The sequence below is a fragment of the Papio anubis genome, chromosome 8, assembly GCF_008728515.1.
Source record: "Papio anubis isolate 15944 chromosome 8, Panubis1.0, whole genome shotgun sequence".
Classification (NCBI taxonomy): Eukaryota; Metazoa; Chordata; class Mammalia; order Primates; family Cercopithecidae; genus Papio; species Papio anubis.
The window spans coordinates 1,226,047-1,245,834 of record NC_044983.1 but is presented as its reverse complement, the minus strand read 5'-3'; the positions used below and the strand labels follow the sequence as shown (position 1 = coordinate 1,245,834).

Genomic DNA, 19,788 nt, shown 5'->3' with positions numbered 1-19,788 from the left:
CCCAAGTAGCTGGGATGACAGGCGCCCGCCACTGCCCCGGCTAATTTTGTTTTTTTGTTTTTTGGTTTGTTTTTTGAGACGGAGTCTGGCCCCGTCGCCCAGGCTGGAGTGCAATCGCACGATCTCAGCTCATTGAAACCTCTGCCTACTGGGTTCAAGCCATTCTCCTGCCTCAGTCCCAACTGCCTCCTCCTGTAGTTGGGACTACAGGCAGGCGTCACCACGCCCAGCTAATTTTGTAATTTTAGTAGAGACGAGGTTTCGCCATGTTGGTCAGGCTCGTTTCAAAGTCCTGACCTCAGGTGATCACTGGCCTCCCACAGTGCTGGGATTACAGGTGTGAGCTGCGCAGTTGTTTCTATATCACAAAGTGTGAGGAGTGGAGAGGGAACACTGATGTTCCCAAATGGCTAATGACCAAGATTTAGCAGCTAGTAGATTCAACAGGTCTCTTGACAGCTGGATTTTGTGGTATTAAAGGAAATTAACAATTTGGGGGAAAAGCATAGTTGTATTTCACTTAGATTTCAGTTGTGTGGTACAGCTTAAGAAGTTTTAAAAATAGCATCTGGTATTTGATGGGTGATATTGTCTGGGAAGCTCATGTATCACATACACACATATTAATCGCGAAATCATTTGTTCAGTTCACATTCTTTCAGGCCAGTGAGGATGGGAGGGGCTTTCTCGAGGCCCCATCTGTGTGAGGGCAGCTATGCCTCCTTTTCCAGAGGCCAGGCTGCATGCCCTCCCACCCGACTCCTCCAGGGCTGGGGCTGCATGCCCCCACCAGAGCCTCTCCCAGAGGCCAGGCTGCATCTCCGCCCACCAGACTCCTCCCAGAGGCCAGGCTGCATGCCCTCCCACCAAACTCCTCCCAGAGGCCAGGCTGTATCTCCGCCCACCAAACTCCTCCCAGAGGCCAGGCTGCATCCTCCCCGCCCCACCTGACCTCCCAGAGGCCAGGCTGCAGTTCTCCCCACCTGACTCCTCCCAGAGGCCAGGCTGTGACTCACTTCACCAAACTCCCTCCCTCCTCCCAGAGGCTGGCTGCATCTCCCACTTCCCCACCCGACTCCTCCCAGAGGCCAGGCTGCATGCCCTCCCACCAAACTCCTCCCAGAGGCCAGGCTGTGACTCACCACCCGGCCTCCTCCCAGAGGCCAGGCTGCATGCCCTCCCACCCGACTCCTCCCAGAGGCCAGGCTGCATGCCCCCCCACCAAACTCCTCCCAGAGGCCAGGCTGCATCCCCTCACCACCCACCTCTCCCAGAGGCCAGGCCACCCTCCCCACCACTCCTCCCAGAGGCCAGGCTGCATCCCCTCCCACCAAACTCCTCCCAGAGGCCAGGCTGCATGCCCTCCCACCAAACTCCTCCCAGAGGCCAGGCTGCATCTCCCCCACCAAACTCCTCCCAGAGGCCAGGCTGCATCTCCGCCCCACCAAACTCCCTTCCTAGAGGCTGCTGCATCCCTCCCACCACAACCTCCCCAGAAACGGGCCAGGCTGCATCCCTGCCCATCCAGCTCCTCCCTGTGCCCTTCTTCGGCCTGCAGTGAGCTTTCCCTGAATGCCTGGGGGAGTGAGGCCGTGGCTACAACACAGCACAGCCTGTGTTATGGCCGCTGAGCCACCAAGCAGGTCGCTTGCTCTCTCCTCTCTCCCTAGGAGGGCAGCCAAGGGGCTATGACTCACAGAGAAGGAGGATCTGCCAGCTCCACGGCCTGTTGCTCCCCCTGGTCTCTGCACCCACATCTTCCTCCTCCTGGCAGGCCCCCCTCAACCCCACACCTGACTCCTCCATCCCAGGCCCCTCCCTTCCCAAACCCTCCTCCTTGTCACCAGGACCATCACGATGGCCTCCTCCTCTGTCCCCCTCTCCCGTGCCTCCACCCAGACATAGCTGTGGGGCTGTCCCCCTCAAATGCACCCCAGCCCATCCACCAACTTTTAGGGGAGCCCTGTCTTCTTGGCCTGTAACCAAGGCCACGGCTAGGACAGCGAGCTCCCTGCCTGCCTTGTGACAGCCACGGGCCACCCTGGAGCAGTGCCAGGCCCAGACCAGACGTCCGAGCTCTGTGATGACCAGAGGAGCTGCTGAGCCTCCCTCTGCCTCACGGTCCACACGTCCCTGTGAGTCTGCTGGGCCTTCAGCACGCCGGGCTGCCATCATTTGTAGATGTCGCTGCCTGGGTTCTGCCGCCTCTGCTCCCAGGCCTGGAATGCATCCCCTGCATTCACCCCAAGACCCGGCTCCACACCACTCGGCCTAGCTGTGTGCTGTCCTCGAGGCCAAAGACCCAGACAGGAGCAAGAAGTGGCCTCCTCAAGGGCTGAGTGTGGCCATCTCCTCAGGAAGGGAACTATCCCCCACACGTTTGTCCAACAGCTGCCTCCCCTGGGCCATCTCCGTGCCTCGGATCCCGGAACGAGTTCCTGCCTGCCAGCTCCCCTATCACCATAAGCGTCTCTTCCACTTGCTCCTCTCTCCCCACCACCCTCCGCAGCCTGAGACGCACCCCTGCCTGCAGTCCTGGGGTGAGTCCGTCATGCCCCTGCACTCACAGAGCCGCCCACTCTGACTCCCTGAGCAACGTGGATGCCAGAGAAAGCAAGCGGATTGATGGGGAGTGAGAGTTTTCCCATCGCGTCCAACCCCAACCCTCCAGGTAACCAAGGCAAAAAAAACCAAAAAACAAACAAACAAACAAACAAAAAAACCAAAAAACAAATCCCCTGCTGAGAAAGTTTACCAAATGACTAATCCTAGGTATAGCCTTGAAACGTCCCGTTTCACGATCCAGGGCTGCTGGCCATCTGGGCCAGCATGGCCACGGAAACATGGGACAAGGAAGGGATGCGATTTCACAGGTCCTTGGGAAGTCAGGGACCAGCTTCTCACATCCAGGTGTGAAAGCAGAAGGGAATATAAAGATTTCCTGAGGGATCCCAAGACTGACAGCAAGGTGTGGGGCTGTTTCTCCCACTGAGGCCAGCAAAGGGATTTCTCCTGCATCCTCTCACAGTAAACAGTCTCCAGTTCAAGGATAAACAGACCCTTTAACTTCAAAGTGAGCCTCACTGTGTTATATTTCAGGTGCCCACGCCGTCTCACAGGAGCATCTGCTGTAACGGCCTGGCTGCGTCTTCCTTTCTCAAATAGTCAAATTATAACGAGGGCACTTTAATATATTGGGGGAATATTTAGATATTATTTTAATATAATTAAAAGCAAGTTTCCAAATGAAATTCAATATTCAACTGCTAAATAGCAAAACTATGTGCTGTAATCCAGACTTTACAGCAGCATAAAGTTGTCATCCTATTATCTTTTACTTTGTTTTTCCATTAACGTGTAATTTAATACAATTCTAATCTCCCTTCATATTAAAAAGCGAGTCCATTACTGCCCCACTCACGTATCCTATTTCTGCCTAATGTTTAGCCCAGAAGCTATCTTATGAATGTGGCTCCATAAAAGAACGGCATAAAAGATAAAATTTAACTGAAATGAATTAAATTTGATTGTGCCACATGTTGATACCACATTCTCATTTCCACTGTACAGGACTGGATTTCCTGATGGATGCATGGAAACATGTACTTTAAAATATTATCACAATAATGACAATGGCAGCATGCTGTAAACAGTGGCAACACTAGAACGTGTAATGAGCACTGAGCTAGGTTTTTTTGGGTTTTTTTAGATGTACACGATGTGTATAATAAATACTTAGGGGCTGGTAGTTTCTTTTTGTGAAAATGAGGTCGCAAACACAAAAGGCGGAAAGCATCTTAGTTTCCTAATTTCCAGCTCTTCATGACACCATTTTTGTCATTAAGAGAAAAAACAGCAATTATAGTCATTATTCATGAACGTACAACCATCTCCCCAAATTCAGAATAGAATGTAAATGCAAGTCTTACTGTTGCACTTATAGGGCGGCTGGCCTACCCAATCTAAACAGAATATTGTGAGCGTAGGAATAAAAACGTGAAGAACGCAGTGAACGTTTACAGGGTGCACGCCATGCTTGTGGGACTGTTCCTGGGAGGTCCCCTCCAACCCTCCATCCCTTCATGGAGCACTTACAGGGTGCACGTCGTGCTTGGGAGGCTCTTCCCAGGAGGTCCCCTCCGACCCTCCGACAGTCTTCACGGAGCAGCGCTTACCCTGTTGCAGGCTGAGGAAACTGAGGGTGGATGGGCAGCATTCCCACATCTTACACTTGGCCGCTGATGGATGGGAAGGTAGTGTTTGGAGCCTTACTCTCCTACTTTCTTGTCCAAACCCAGCAAGTAGTTCCACACGGGGCTGACCTGAGCCAGCCAGCTGCCTGCACACCTCGGTGACGATCTCAGCCCAGGGCTTTGGGGAAAGCCTGCAGCTTACCCAGGGCAGCCACCAGTGTGAGAGCAGAGAGGAAGAGGCCGAGCACAGGGGTCCTCCCCAGCCTTCCCCTGACTACAGGCAATGGGGGGCCCTTCCCACTAGGAATGCCAGTTCTTCCTCCCTGCCTGAAGCTCGTCTGACCCAGCCTTATCTGCCTGCATTTTCTTCTGCTTAGGAAAGGGATGGGGAGACCCTCAGCATGTATCTCTCCTGCCCTCCATCCTAGAAAGAATTGCCCTGCTGGAAGTGGAAGCCTGCTGAACTTAAAGCAAAAACCAAACAAACCAAGACAAAACAGAACAACAAAAGCTTTATAAAGTGGACCATGGAGCGAGTTTCTAAATAAAAACTGATATACTCTACCACAGTGTATTTTTCACAAACTAGTTAAACATAAGCAACGTTTCCTCAGAAACTGTAATTGCAGTTGTTGAACATGGTGAGACAGCCCTGGTGGTGCTGGAATCACACAGACTCTCTCGGCCATCCTGGTCTTTCCATCTGCTCTGCTGTCCCTTTCTCTGTCCCCCAAGTGATACCTGCTCATCCTGCTTCTCTTAAAGCCCCCCAGGCCCTGGAGCCCACCCTGCCATTGGTCAAAACATTGGTCAAACACAAGTGCAAACATAGGCCAAGGATCATAGTAAGAAAGAGAGATTGAACCTATTCCTGTATTTACTGTATGATGGTATGAAAGGCATAGTCCACCATATGGCAAAAGGAACCTATCTGAAGCCCCATTTTTAAAAAGTTCCTTAAAACGTTAGCAAAAAGTATAAGATTTGAATGCCGACAGCTGTCAAGCATTGTTGACAGAAATTGTGACAATCTAGATAAATGGAAAGACATACCATATTCATGGATTGGAATGCTTAATCCAATGGTTAAGACGTGGTTAAGACAGAAAGAATTCCCAAATTAATGTACAGATTCTACACAATCCCTATCAAATTCCAGTTGGTTACTGCTTAGAAATTCAAAAGCTGATCTTAAAATTCACAGAATTTTAAGAAAAGGACAGGAAAACTATAGCCAAAGCTAGCAGAATGAAAGAAAGAAGATCAGCACAGAGATAAATAAAAAAAGAAACAATAGAGAATCAATGAAATCAAAATTTTGTTTTTAAAAAATATCAACAAAACTGGCAAACCTTTACCTAGACTAAAACTCAAAATGTGAGAAAACTCAAATTATTAAAATCAGAAATAAAAGGGCTTGCCACTGACTTTTAAAAAATAAAAAGGATTATAAGAGAATGTTACAAAAAATACATGATAAAAATTAAATAACCTAGATGAAATAAATACATTCATAAAAAACACAAATTACTTCAAGAAGAAACAGAAAATCCCAACAGACCAATAGCAAGCAAAGAGATTGAATCAATAATTGAAAAACTCCTGACAAAGAAAAGTCCGGGACCAGATGGTGACACAAGTTAATTCTATCAATATTTAAAAAAGAATTAACACCAATCCCTCTCAAAGTCTCCCAGGACTAGAATAGGCAGGAACGCTTCCAAGCCCATTCTATGGTAATTCTATCAGGGCCAGAATTACCCTGCTAGCAAAGCCAGATAAAGACAAGAAAAGAAAACTATAGATAAATATCCCTTATAAATACAGATGCAAAAATCCTCAAAAATACTAGCAGATCAAATATAGCAGCATATGAGAATTACACACCGTGACTACATAGAATTTATCCCATCTGTGCAAGGGTGGTTCAACATAGGAAAATCAATAAATGTAATAAATCACTTTAATAGAACAAAGGGGAAAAGGCCACATACTCAACACAGTTGATACAGAAAAGGCATTTGACAAAGTACACCACCATTTTATGATAAAAACACTCAGAGAACTAGGACTAGAGGGAACTTTCCCAACATGATAATGGGCATTTATGGGAAACCCACAGCTAACATCATACTTAATGATGAAGGGCTGAAAGCGCTCCCTGTGAGAAGAGAACAAGACAAGGATGCACATTTTCACTGCTGCTTAGCAAAGGAGCAGGTTACAAGAGCAAAATAAAAAATCGATTGTATTTCTATACATTAGCAATGAGAAACCCCAAAAGGAAATTAAAAAAGCAATTCCACTTAAAATAACATCTAAAATAATAAAATCCCTTGGACCACCTAACCAAGGATGTAAAAGAGGACCAGACACAGTCACTCACACCTGTAGTCCCAGCACTTTGGGATGCTGAGATGGGGGGATCACTTGAGCCCAGGAGTTTGAGACCAGCCTGGACAACATGGCAAAACCTCATCTTTACAAAAAACACAAAAATTAGCCAGGCATAGTGGTAGGCACATGTAGTCCCAGTTACTTGGGACTTGAGTCTGGGATTTCAAGGCTGCAGTGAGCCGAGCTTGCATCACTGCACTCCAGCCTGAGTGTCAGAGTGAGATTTTGTCTCTTATAAAGAGATATAGACCGATGAAACAGAACAGAGCCCTCAGAAATAATACCACACATCTACAACCATCTGATCTTGGACAAACCTGACAAAAACAAGAAATGGGGAAAGGATTCCCTATTTAATAAATGGTGCTGGGAAAACTGGCTTGCCATATGTAGAAAGCTTAAACTGGATCCCTTCTTTACACTTTATACGAAAATTAATTCAAGATGGATTGGAAACTCAAATGTTAGACCTAAAACCATAAAAATCCTAGAAGAAAACCTAGGCAATACCATTCAGGACAAGGGCATGGGCAAGGACTTCATTTCTAAAGCACCAAAAGCAATGGCAACAAAAGCCAAAATTGACAAATGGGATCTAATTAAACTAAAGAGCTTCTGCACAGCAAAAGAAACTATCATCAGAGTGAACAGGCAACCTACAGAATAGGAGAACATTTTTGCAATCTACTCATCTGACAAAGGGATAATATCCAGAACCTACAAAGAAATCAAACAAATTTAGAAGAAAAAAACCAAACAACCCCATCAAAAAGTGGGTGAAGGATATGAACAGACACTTCTCAAAAGAAGACATGTATGCAGCCAACAGACACATGAAAAAATGCTCATCATCACTGGCCATCAGAGAAATGCAAATCAACACCACAGTGAGATACCATCTCACACCAGTTAGAATGGTGATCATTAAAAAGTCAGGAAACAACAGGTGCTGGAGAGGATGTGAAGAAATAGTAACACTTCTATACTGTTGGTGGGACTGTAACTAGCTCAACCATTGTGGAAGACAGTGTGGCGATTCCTCAAGGATCTAGAACTAGAAATACCATTTGACCCAGCCATCCCATTACCGGGTATATACCAAAAGGATTATAAATCATGCTGCTATAAAGACACATACACACGTATGTTTATTGCAGCACTACTCACAATAGCAAAGACTTGGAACCAACCCAAATGGTCATCAATGACAGAGTGAATTAAGAAAATGTGGCACATATACACCACGGAATACTATGCAGCCATAAAAGAGGATGAGTTCATGTCCTTTGTAGGGACATGGATGAAGCTGGAAACCATCATTCTCAGCAAACTATCGCAAGAACAAAAAACCAAACACCGCATGTTCTCACTCACAGGTGGGAAATGAACAATGAGAACACTTGGACACAGGAAGGGGAACATCACACACTGGGGCCTGTTATGGGGTGGGGGGAGGGGGGAGGGATAGCATTAGGAGATATACCTAATGTAAATGACGTGTTAATGGGTGCAGTACACCAACATGGCACATGTATACATATGTAACAAACTTGCACATTGTGCACATGTACCCTAGAACTTAAAGTATAATAAAAAATAAGTAAACTTTAAAAAAGGAGGTGAAAGATTCATACACTGAAAACTAGAAAACATTACTACTGAAAGAAATTAAGCAAGACTTACACAAATGAAAAGATATCCTATGTTCATGGATTGGCAGACTTAAATTGTTAAGATGAGGTAGGTCCTACACCAAGTGACCTACAGATTCCCTGAAATTCCTGTCAAAACCTCAGATGGCATTGTTTGCAGAAGTGCAAAAGCCAATCCTCAAATTCATATAGAAATGCAATGGGTCCTGAGAAGCGAAAACAATCTTGAGAGAGAAGAAACAGGTTGGAAGACTCACACTTATGAATCCCAAGAGTCACAAAGTGATAGTAATCAAAAGGGTGGGGCCCCACACAAGGGTGCACACATGGACCCATGGAACTGAACTGGAGTTCAGACATGCACCTGCACTTGTGATACTTTTGATAAGGGAGACAAGGTCACCCAGAGGGGAAAGAATAGTCTCTCCTACAAATAATGCTAGGAGAACCCAGTTTCTACACACTGAACAATGAATTTAACCCCCCATCTTACACAATCTGCAAAAATGAACTCAAAGTGGCTTAAAGACAGAAAAGGGCTCAAACTGTAAAGCTATTTGAAGAAAACATAGATGCATTTCTTTGTGACTGTGAACCAGGCAATGGTTTCTTAGACATGTCACCAAAGCACAGGAAAAAATATAGATAAAATGAACTACCTAAAATTAAAAACTTTCATGCTTTAAAAGATGGCATCAAGAAAATGCAAGGTCATCCACAGAATGGGAAACATTTTTGTAAATCACATATTTGAGAAGGAACTTGAATCTAGAATATATAAATCTGACAACTCCATTATAAAACAAATAATCCAAATAAAAATGGGCATCCAAAAAAAAGGGGCTGAATATTTCTCCAAAGAGGACATCCTAAGAGCCAAAGAGCACACAGAAAGGCATTCAGCATCATTCGCCAGTAGGGAAATGAAATCAAAACCACAGTGTGGTACCACTCAAGCCCCCGGGGTGGACAGAGGGAAAAGGACACAGTTCCAAACCTTGATGACCATGCAGAGAAACTGGAACCTCACACGCTGCTGGGGAAGGGAGAACAGGCTGGCGGGTCCTCAAAAGGCTGAACATAGAGTCACCAAATGCCCCAGTGAGTCCACTCCGAGGTGCACATCCAAGAGAAATGAAAACACATCCAGGCAAAAGCCTGTGTAAGAATGTCACAGCGACATCATTCATAGTCGCCAAGAAGTGGAGACAACCTGAATGCCGCCCGACGGACGATTGGACAAACATGGGGGCTGCACCGCACGATGAAATCATTTTCAGCAATGAAAACCAGTTAAGCCCAGAAACTGCTGCACCAGGGAAGGGACTTCAAAACCTTATGCCACGGGAAAGAAGCCAGTCACAAGGGACCACCAATGTACGATTTCATTTGTATAAAGTGTCCAGAACAGGCAGATCTCGAAACAGAAAACAGATTGTTGATTCCCAGCATCGCCCAGCAGGTGAGAGGGAAGGTGGCTGCTAAGGCACAGGGTTGCTTTTTGGGGTGAAGATGTTTTAAATTTATTAGAGTGATGGTTGCACATACCTGTAAATCTACTGAACGCCACCGAATTGTACATCCTAAAGCATGACTTGTATGGTGTGTTACTTGTATCCCCATAAAGCTCAAATAAAATAAATACACACACGTGATGGAGGAAGACATACACAGAAACTCAAAATTGAATATGGACACACTTCACTTAAAATTTTTCTTCACTTGCTTTAGAACTCAGTAAAAGCTCTGTTTTGTAAAATTTAGGAAAGCAGGTATGTTTATTTTTTGCTTCTAAATCTCCTCCTTCTCCACAGAACAAAGAATGTGGCTGGAGCTGTTTCCTGCGTTGCTCTGATCACCATATGGCTCAGAGACACATCTGAGGCTCTTAAATCAATAATCGAAGGTCCTGTGACAGTCACTTGTGTCTTTTTTCTTTGCCCTTCGTTCCCGCTTAACGTTCCTTGACCACGATTGTGGATTCAGTGGACATTCCATGATTCCATTGTACACGTTTCTGTTCTCACTTCAGTTCCTCATGAAATGAAGCAAGGTATAAATTAGTAAATCCATTAACTGACCCGATAATGTGAGTTTGAGTTACACATGAATGGCTGATGGTTCTTAATCCCCCACCCAGATAACTGCTGAGGAAAGCTTAAGGGAAATCCTTAGATTCCAACTGGGTGAGCTGGCAGAGGGTCCGGAACCCAGTGGGCTCTGCTGTTTCCCACTCATGGGATCCAAGATCTGGTCCTGGGACAGCTCGCTGAGGTCTTGAATTTGCTTATCTGTTTGAGGTTTGCCTTTACTTTCCCATAGTTCAAAGGGCCAAAGGGCTTTAAACCGAGGCTACACCTCAGCATCACCCAGGAAGTGTGTAAAGGACAAATTTCTGGACATCATCCCAGGCGCAGCAAGACCATACCTCTGGGGTGCAGCTCAGGAGTCTGTGATATCAGTACATATCAGTAGCTACCAAGCTACAATCTGCATTGTCTTACATTAATTTTTATGTTTGATATTGTGTGTCCCAATTGGCCTCTTTAATCTGAGTCATGCTGTATACTTAGTAGAATTTCTTAAACTACCAACAGAGGTCTCAATGAATGTTTGATAATGGAATGAATAAATAAATGGATTAAACGTAAAGAGGAAGTATGCATTAGGGGCTCAGTGGAGGTAAGAATTTGGGTGAAGCTCTCCTCTAGGTCAGTTGGCAAAGTTTTCATCCTCCGCAAATTTCCAAGGCTGGAATTGCTCCGAATAACACATGGTTAATATTTTCAAGCACTCTGACGCTCTTGAGAGGAAGGACTCCGCAGAAAATCTTGGGCTCCGTAGAAAATCCCGTCCCGGTTACCGAACTGTGGATCCCTGGGCCGAATTCTGTAGAAACAATTCTGCTGCTGTACTCACAGGCGCTTCTTTGTACTTTTTTATTTAAATGTTTTTGTAAGAAAAATTCTACTGTTTCTAAAATCGTAGCCCTAAATAGATGAGACCTGGATGTTTGTGTAGTTTCAAACCATTTTCAAAGGTAGAACTGTATTATCCAGCAATGGTTGTGTGGTTGCCGTATTTCATATTTCCAGAAGGTACAGGCAGCTTCTGAGAGGAAGCACCGCCGGTCACGGCCGCCCCCGCTAGGCTCTGGCCGCAGCGATGCCCCCTCCGTGGGGTGAGACACCAGCGTGTGTCCAGCTCCCTGGAGGGGTCTGCAAGGCAGCAGAGTGGTGCAGCTGCAGCCAACTCCAGCGCCTAGCCCAGGAGGAAGTTGTTACATCATGGTCACTAGGTGGGTGTTTTTTATTTTTGGGGTTTTTTTTTTTTTGCTTTTGTTTTGTTTTGTTTTGTTTTCTCATGAGGTCATAGAATTATAGAATTGGAGAGGTTTTAGATAGATCTTCTGTGGTATTAGTTTTAAAAGTGTTTTCCTGCCTTCCTTTCTCTCTCTTTCATTAATGACCCAACCCAGCCTTTCAAACAAAATTTACAAAGCACCTGCTGCAAACAAGGCACCGTGGTGGACAGTTAGTGAAACAGCCCCTGCTCCACAGTCTTCAGCTGGGTGGTGGTACTGGCAATAAACAGATAAACAGGCACACGTCAGACAGTGACAAACACTCTAAAAAACGCTGGGCAAGGGGCTGATCACCATGCGTGTCCAGGTTTTACCCTCCTGGGACAGGTGTGGCGGGGAGGGCTTGACTGGGGCAGAGACCTAAGGAAGTAGGACGGCTCTCTGAGGGTCCTGGGTGGAGGGTTCCGGGCACGGTGCGCCACAGCTCTGAGTTGGTGCCTGGGGCGGCACTGCTAGGGAGGAGGACCACAGGGAGAGCAGACAAGAGGAGGCCCTGTCTGGGTCCTGAAGGGTGGTGCTGGCAATCACAGGACTTTGCCGGGCTTCTGAGTCTGGAGGCCATAGGAGCAGAGAAGAGATGGGAAGCCACTGACACTTGAAGGGGTCTCTCCGGCTGCTGAGGATGGACTGAAGGGTCTCGGGGGCACAGGAAGAAGACAGAGAAGGGAGGTCCCACAGGACGTGGGCCGTGGTGCTCATGGCACACTGTGTCCCACCTGCCAGCTCTGAGGCGTGTCACACATCCACACAAAAGGTCTTCTGTATCAAGCACAGCTAGACATGCAAAGCAATGCAATGTGGGCAGGTCTCGCTGTTGGCATCCTCCAAACAGGAAAGTGGGGCCTGGAGAGGGAGAAGGTGGCCCCATCACAGCTCTTGGTGGGGGCAGGCATCCTCCAAACAGGAAAGTGGGGTCTGGAGAGGGAGAAGGTGGCCCCATCACAGCTCCCGGTGAGGGCGCGGGATCCTGGCAAGGCTCAACGGACCCCCGTCCACTCCGCGTCACGCTTCTGGCTCCAGGCACAAGTTAAATTCTCACTCAGCTCGTGGGGATGGGCTTGTTATCCCCAAGGGCACCGAGATTAGAGCTGTCCATCACAGCAACAGTCGCTAGTGTTTTAATGGTGTGGCTAGTTGTGTCACGTGGTAACCTGTTTCCTCTTCGGAGTCCTTACCCAGATGGACTTGACAACTTGTCTGTGGGTTGAATCTCAATGTGGAAGGCATCCGGCCAACAGCAGCGATTATGCCCCAGAGAATATGTGCTGCCTGAGCTTTCTCAGAGTCTGTTGGTGGACATGCTGTTAGTTATGAAAACAAACGAAAAAGGATGAGTGACAGGCCAGGTGCCGTGGCTCAAGCTTGGAATCCCAGCACTTTGGGGGGCCAAGGCAGGTGGATCACTTGAGGTTGGGAGTTCAAGATCAGCCTGGGCAACAGGGTGAAACCCCATCTCTACTAAAAATACAAAAATTAGTCAGGCGTGGTGGTGTGCACCTGTAATCGCAGCTACTCAAGAGGCTGCATGAGAATCACTTAAGCCTGGGAGGTGGAGGTTGCAGTGAGTGGAGATCGCACCACTGCACTCCAGCCTGGGTAACAGCAAGACTCTGTCTCAAAAAGAAAAAAAAAAAAGATGAGTGACAGCTGTCATGACATGAGGGGCTGTGCCTCAGGGTGGGGATCTGAGGGCACTGTGCTGATAGATTCACACACATGTGCACGGGGGGCCGTGACTCTCTGGATTTCTGAGTGACTGTGGCCACGCTGCGGGGAGGGCTGCACCCTGGGGCTTTGCCTCTGACAAGAGAGGTTGGAATGAAAATGGTAAAATCCAATGGATAGAAAAGAGGGCCAGGGCATTCTAGACAATCTCAACAGAAAAGAGGTGGTGAGACGGGAGCGGGGGAGGAAGGATGGAGACATAAGCGCCTCCCTATCTGTGCTGTACCTGCACAAAGTCAGCCTGCCCGGAGCAGCTTTCATCTTTTCACAAAATGGTTATCTTATCATGCAGCCTGAGCACTGAGCCTTAAAGAAATCAGCCTGGGGATCTAAGAGGAATTTAATATGCTTTTCATTTCTTCTCTATTCAGTTCTGCTTAGGGGCTCAGGGAATTCTGTGTTTGTGGAGAGAACATGTTTTAAAACGTGCACAGCCTTTTGGGGGCATAATGAAATGGGGGAACGGACAGCCTGGAGGTCAAGGGAGTCCTGCAGGTGAGAAATAACTTTTGAACACGCTGTAGAGATTTTAATTAGTTAAGAAGTGTATTTGGGTGATGTAGATAGTGATAAAAAGAAGAGAGAATTGAGAATGAATGAGAGAGAAAACAGGAAGGAAAAGGAAGAAAAGGCAGGGAACGCAGGGAGGACTAAGGCCATGGTGTGTGGGACATGCAGCCCCAAGCCCTGCAGATGCCCCAGGCCAGCTTCTCATCCTCAAATGCAGGCACTCTGCATGAGGCTACAGCTGCCCTCACCACGGACAGCTCTCTGTTCCCCCGGCAGCGTCTTGCTCTGATTCACCTCCTTACTTACGGCCACTCCATCCATCTTTAAGACCCACACGTAAGAGCTTTCTTCTCCTATGAGCATCTTCCTAAACTCTCCTACCTAAATTTAGTTCCCTTTTCTCTGAACATTAGAATTTTATCTGCACTTTTCCTATGACATTTATTCCATCCATCCATCCGTTTATCCAACTGTCCATCTATCCTTCCTTCCTTCTTTCCATCCATCCATCCTTTCATCCATCCATCCTTCCATCTATCCTTCCATCCTTGCATCCATGAAGCCACAGGCATCATGAGTTGCAGGCTCCACAGCAGATGTTGGGGATAGAGAGATGAGCAGGACGGTCCCTGTCCTACAGAAGCAAGGTGTGGTGTTCATAGTCTAACAGGAGAAACCGGTGAGTAAGACAATCCTTGGAATAGGGTTTCTCCTGCAGACAAAGGGGTACAGCTGAGAGACTGGGGCAGGGTGGTGGTGGCAGGCATCCGAGAATCAGGGAAGGCTTTGGCAGACATCCTTTGGAACTCAAGGATAGGAAATCATTTTAATGACATAAAAACTGTCATGGCCTCCCGCTTTTCCTGCCTTGTTCACCTCCACCCCAACCCACACTCACACACACACAAAGGCACACACAACTATGTGCACATGTGTAACCACACATGCATGATTATACACATGCACAAACTTGCACGCGCATGCAAACACATAGATACACATGCTTTTGTACACATGTATGCACGCATGCACACCCATTAGGTCGTAAGCTCCAAGAGAACCCAGAGGCTTGAAAGCCAGACTGCAGAGCAGCAGCGATCCACCACATACCAGCGGTGCCGCCTTGGGAGACTTCCTGACTCCTCCTAGGTGTGAAGGGCCCCTGCCTTGGAGGGTCATGGTGGGCATTAAATGAGCCAACACAGGGAAACATCCTAGACCATGCCAGGCCTGCAGCAAGCAGATCACATGTTAGCCACTGCGAGCACTGACTGCCCTCATGTCTCCTCCTGGGCCTGGCCGGTGCCTCCTACAGGGAGAAATTAGTTCAGTGGTGTCAAAATGAAATATTTGAATGGAAATAAAAATAAAGAGGCGGGAAAACTTGGGAGAGAAGTGGCAGAACAGGAACTGTGATGCTTTGGGCAAAAGGGAGAGGAAATGAATATGAGACCAAATGGGGTTCAGACTAAGACTTTGCTGACTGCATCTGAGGACAGGGCTACTCTTGACATCTTTCTCTAGAGAGTCCTCGGGGATGGTCAGGACGCAGGGCTGGCCCTGTGGGAATTTATACCACACTTCAGCAGAGGCGCAAAGTCCATCACACCAGGCTCAAAATGCTTCCAGATCAAGGCAGTACTCTGGTTTACGGAATGGAAAAAGGAAGATCTTTTAGTTCACTTGAAAATTCAGAATTTTAATGCATCTGCCTCTGTACGGCTAATCTGACCCCATGGATGTTAGATAATCCTTTTTTAGGAATGAATAAGATACCGGTTCTCAGGTATGAAATGAGAGGCAGTTTTCATGGTTATCGGCATGGTGCTGATTTCATGTGATTCTGCTAACAATCCCAGGAAGTCATCAGTCACTACCCATGACTGGCAGATGGCAACATTACTGCTCCAAGAAGGTGACATTCCCAAGTTCGGATGGCTTGTAGGTGCCCAAGTTTCAGCCAGAACCACGATGCCCTGGCTTCTGCCTCTTCCACTCCATCAACCAACAGTTTTCCTGAATACTCTGGGTGCCCCCACCTGCCCCAGGTGCTTGTCTTGCTACACCGAGTTGACTCTCACAAAAGGTTTAATTCCTTTAATGGAGAAACTGGGGCTAATGCTACTCACGTGTCATGACTGTTACATTATAGCAGACACAACAGACTCTCAGGTCGAGCCTCGAAGAGGATGGCAACATGTCTGCCATGCAAGGGACGTAAGAGCAGTGCTTGTGCTGGCTGATCACCAATGCCATCCATCCACAGCACCATCCATGCCCAAGTCATCCAGGCTTGGGCCCTGAGAGCCGGCACGGGACAGCCCATTGTCTGTTTTCAATGCCCTGCAAGTCTCTGGCACACGTCGATGCTCAACACTGTGTCCTAAGTGGAGATACGTGAGAATTCTGCTCAGAACTCACCTCCTCTTGCAACACCATGGCCATTGTGCCAAGATGGATGAAAACAACACTGTCTGATAAAACCACATCAAGAAGCAGCACACGAAGTATGCCTTAAAAATAACTCCACATTCGCCATTTTTGGTAAAACCAAATCCATCACACATCTTACTAACAATGCAAGAGTTCACAACGTGTGTGCCAGGCACACCCATCTGACTGCGTGAGCAACACGTGTGTGTGCCAGACACACCCTGCATGAACACGTGTGTGTGCCAGGCACACCCACCCAACCGCATGGTGAACACACGTGTCGCCACACTCAGCCCTGTACCATCCTGCCCTCCTGGCCGTCGTTCCTGACCCATCGTGGGGTGAGGCCAGGCAAGTGCATTTCACGTTGGTGGGTGATGGAGAGGATAAATCACATCCTCTTTCTCAGGGTGTTTGAAATCCAGACGCTCAGGGCAGGAGTTTGTCAGTGGGGTCACAGCAACATGGAGAACAATTCAGCTGCCAGGCTCAATTCCGCTGTCCAGGGCTGAGGCCGTGATGACCAGGGCTGCAGCCCAGTCCTCTGCCTGAGTGTCCTCACAGAGGCGGCCACTACCCCTGGGGGGACTTCTGGGCATCTGCCAGGGAGCGGCCAGCACTTGCTGAGACCGGGCCTGCCTCTGTCGATTCCTCCTGTGGCTCCACAGGACCTTGCCCTACAGAAGGTGGCTCCGGGTGCCTGCCCTTTGCAACCAGAAAGAGCTTAATCAAATGAACACCTGGGACACAAAAACAGTATGCTCTGGCAAATGGAATGAAAAGGCCACCGTGGAAATGGAGCTGGCTAGGAAGATTTCATCCATTCAACACAATCTCAGCTAATATTTAGGATTTCATTACCCTTTTTTTTTTTTTTTCAGATGGAGTCTCACTCTGTCCCCCAGGCTGGAGTGCAGTGGCGCGATCTCGGCTCACTGCAAGCTCCGCCTCCTGGGTTCACTCTATTCTCCTGCCTCAACCTCCCGAGTAGCTGGGACTACAGGCGCCGCCACCACGCCCAGCTAGTTTTTTGTATTTTTAGTAGAGACGGGGTTTCACCGTGTCTCGATCTCCTGACCTTGTGATCCGCCCGCCTCCGCCTCCCAAAGTGCTGGGATTACAGGCATGAGCCACTGCATTAACTCTTATAATATGTTCCAGAGTAGGTCATGCAAAGTCTGATTTCACACACACACACACACACACACACACACATGCACATTCACAGATGCACGCACATGCACACACCCGTACACACACATTCACTCACACACACACACACACACACACACACACAGCCTTGTGATTCATCTTTGACCAGCAGGTTCTCAGACCAGCAGGTTCAATAGCGAGATGGATAAAAAAATCCATCTTTAAAAAAAATCTTTAAAACAAAAATCCTCACTGATTCCACATATATCAAAGTTCTAATTTTAAAGAAAAACTGCTATAGATGTCTTTCAATTGGTACAAGGTGAACATAAGGAGTTTTGCGATTCTAAACTCAGGTGTTCAACTCTTCAACTCTTTTTCAGAATTTCATTACATTTTCGATTAAACATTATGGTGAGCATATTTGCAAGTTAATTGCACTTAATTACCAAGTGACATCTTATTTATAGCCTAACTAAGTAGCTTTTAAACAGATCTTTATTGTAACATTTGAAAACAATGACTTCCAAAGCACAAAAGAAAGCTGCTCTCAGTTGTAAACCTAATCTCATTATTCCTCAAGCCAAAAGGTCGTATACCTTACTCTCTGTGCTAGAGAATTTGCCTTGTGAAACACACTTTTCGCTTCACAAAAGTAATTATAATTGTTTCCCAAATATCTTTGAGTTTCCTTTGAAACAAAATCAAGGGCTCCTTAATTTAAACCAACCAATCAATCTTTCTCTTTTACCTTTTATACAGTTTTGGGTGATTATATTTTTGCTTTGACACAAATTTATAACCTGCTGACAATTTCCAAATGTATATACCAGAATACAGCAAAAGAAGAATGCTTGTTTTAAAACATTTGACTTTTAAGAATTATTTCATAAGCAAATGTAATTTTGAAATATGTATTAATAGTATTTTTTTAAAATAGGGTCTTGCTCTGCCGCCCAGTCTGGAGTGCAGTGGTGTGATCATAGCTCACTGTAGCCTCAAACTCCTGCTCAAGCAATCCTCCCACCTCAGCCTCCTGAGGAACTGGGACAACAGGCTCATGCTGCTGTGCCAGGTTATTTTTTAATTTTTGTAGAGACAGGGTCTCTCCACGTTACCTAGGCTGATTCACAGTATTTTTAAGGTATTGTTGATGACCTTCTCAGTTTATCAACTTGAAGTTTTATGAAAATTAAGTTAATTTTAAGTTTTAAGATGACAGAAACTCATAATCCTTGGTCTAAACATTGCAACTTAAAATCCACGTTTTAAATTTAAATAAAATTTAACATTTAAATTTAAGCCCTGAAAATGGTCAGACAGTATTTGTTCATTGCCATCAGTGCACAGAACATTTTTAGGAAAAACATATTCTTTTACTAAATGAAATGATAAATAGGCAACATCAATATGAATGCATGCCATTCATCTTCCCCCGCCCTGCAGAATCAGTGACTAACAACTGCACATTTTTTAAAATGACACATTTCTTTGGGGGAGAATATCTCATTTAGGAATCTATAGATCAGGTTAGATCAGGTCTATGAATCTGAAAGAATCATCTGGAAATAACGTATATGCAAGGAGAGTGGACAGAAGTGCAGGTGAGTGCATCTCGGAGCCCAGCAAAGGTGTGATTTCACTGGGGGCATGCGCCGTGCTGGGCCGGTGGAAAGGCAGCCTCGCTCCTGAGGACTTCAGAAAGTTACACTGGACTTGTGTTCCTCTCCTGGGAAGAGCCTTTTTGTGAGTTCAGTTCCTTAAAATTGTTTCAAAACATTTGACTATAACAGAACCTCCTAACTGACGTCAGTAGAAAGCAGAGAAAGGGTATTTTCACAAACCCAATCTTTTCTTTCTACCTATTTTAAAAAGTAACTCCATTGTAAATCAAAGTGAAAGTTTTTGCACATTCTTTGAATCAAATAGATACATTAAAAAATTAAAATATGCTGTTATGATTAGGATGCAGTAAAGCAAGAATTGATTATTTGAGGGCATTTATCAGTTAGTGTGACCTTCTGAGAAATAAACTGAGCCAAATCTTAAGAGCCATAAAAATGTTTCCACCCTTTGGCTAGGTAGTTACAGTATTCCATACGAAAATACTCTTGAACGAAGGCACCGCCCCTGCAGAAGGATGTTTCTGTAGTATTAGAAAACCAATCTCGTATTGCTTATTTATTAACTCCCTGACACATTCTACAAAGGAGTTAATCTGATTTTGCAAACACAAATGAGAAAGTCAGGTACATTTATAATGCATTCAGATATGAAGCGAGAGAGAGGAGGATCGGAATGGCAGTGGCATGGGAGGGAGGCTTCCACGCAGTGTGTTCCAGGACCTCCCCCACGTGATGTG

At 46.4% G+C, this 19,788-nt stretch overlaps 1 protein-coding gene across 1 annotated transcript in view; it reads right to left on the bottom strand.

The window, feature by feature from the left end:
• The window catches only part of DLGAP2 (DLG associated protein 2), a 698,808-nt gene that overhangs the window by 146,295 nt on the left and 532,725 nt on the right, over positions 1–19,788 (bottom strand). The gene's annotated exons all lie outside the window — the stretch shown is intronic.